Genomic DNA, 1,429 nt, shown 5'->3' on the forward strand with positions numbered 1-1,429 from the left:
GGCCCCTGTGTTCCCCCCCCCCCGCCTCCTGAGGGGCCCCTGGGTCCTTGTCGGTGCCTGTTGACAGGATTGTTCCTCCAATTCCCCCTGATAGTGTCTTAGCCCACACGTCTCGGAATCCCGTAGCGCGTGAGGGGGCGCGGGGGTCATGCCCGTCCCCGCTGGAAGCCACGGAGTCCCCTGGTCGGCCACACGTGGGGCAGCACCTGCGGTGACCCCGACCCGGCAGCCTGACACCTGCTGTTCCTGCAACCCTCCACACCCCTACCTGAGCCCCCAGACTCTCCCAGCACCCCTGCGCTCTCCTGTAACTCCTCCGCACCCCTACCTGAGCCCCCAGACCCTCCCAGCCTCCTGCGCTCTCCTGTAACTCCACCACACCCCTACCTGAGCCCCCAGACTCTCCCAGCACCCCTGCGCTCTCCTGTAACTCCTCCGCACCCCTACCTGAGCCCCCAGACCCTCCCAGCCTCCTGCGCTCTCCTGTAACTCCACCACACCCCTACCTGAGCCCCCAGACTCTCCCAGCACCCCTGCGCTCTCCTGTAACTCCTCCGCACCCCTACCTGAGCCCCCAGACCCTCCCAGCACCCCTGCGCTCTCCTGTAACTCCACACCCCTACCTGAGCCCCCCAGACCCTCCCAGCACCCCTGCGCTCTCCTGTAACTCCTCCGCACCCCTACCTGAGCCCCCCAGACCCTCCCAGCACCCCTGCGCTCTCCTGTAACTCCTCCGCACCCCTACCTGAGCCCCCCCAGACCCTCCCAGCACCCCTGCGCTCTCCTGTAACATCTCTGCACCCCTACTGCAGTCCCCCACTCTCCAGCACCCCTGCGCTCTCCTGTGACACCACCACACCCCTACCACAGTCCCCCAGACTCTCCCTGAAGTCTCTGTCATCATGCAGGAAGTGACCCAGTCAGTGAGGTGGCTGCTTCTCAGAACAGGTGCTGAAGGGCAAGTCGGAGAGCGTCAAGACCCCCGGTGTCCCCTGTGAGTCAGTCTCGAGGAGGAAGTCCTCATAATCTTTGTGCACCATCGTGGGGGGGGGGGTGCTCAGCCGGCTCCTGCCCGGTGCCAGGCCTCATCCTCCTGGCAAAGCTTGCTCCTGCCACGGAAAAGCATCCTGAGGATTTTCCCAGTGTATTTCCACGTGTCAAGGCTCTGCACATTTCCCTGATGCCTGGCCCCTTCCCCCTTTCTAGTAAATTCTCTTCATTCCTCAGCCTCTAGCCCAGNGCCTGAGTGGTGTTGGCCTTGCTGGTCTCCCTGTGGGGGGCCTGCCTTCACTCTGCTCCTTGCCTGGCCCAGGCTAGCAGGTGCTCAGTGGCTCCCGGCTAAACGAGTTCATTATTTCAGGATTTCTGCGACACGCATAGCCAGACATCCCTCTGTTGTTTGGAGGGGGATTTGGAGACGCGGCCTTTC

The 1,429-nt window shown here is 63.6% G+C and overlaps 1 long non-coding RNA gene across 1 annotated transcript in view; it reads left to right on the forward strand.

The window, feature by feature from the left end:
- The window catches only part of LOC144220638 (uncharacterized), a 1,852-nt gene extending 437 nt beyond the window's left edge, over window positions 1-1,415 (forward strand). The window contains exons 2-3 of the long non-coding RNA XR_013331808.1: window positions 909-994; window positions 1,361-1,415. This is a non-coding gene — a long non-coding RNA (uncharacterized LOC144220638). The remainder of the gene's footprint in view (window positions 1-908; window positions 995-1,360) is intronic.
- The last annotated feature ends 14 nt before the right edge of the window (window positions 1,416-1,429 follow it).

Source organism: Crocuta crocuta, unplaced genomic scaffold, assembly GCF_008692635.1.
Source record: "Crocuta crocuta isolate KB4526 unplaced genomic scaffold, BGI_CrCroc_1.0 scaffold129, whole genome shotgun sequence".
Classification (NCBI taxonomy): Eukaryota; Metazoa; Chordata; class Mammalia; order Carnivora; family Hyaenidae; genus Crocuta; species Crocuta crocuta.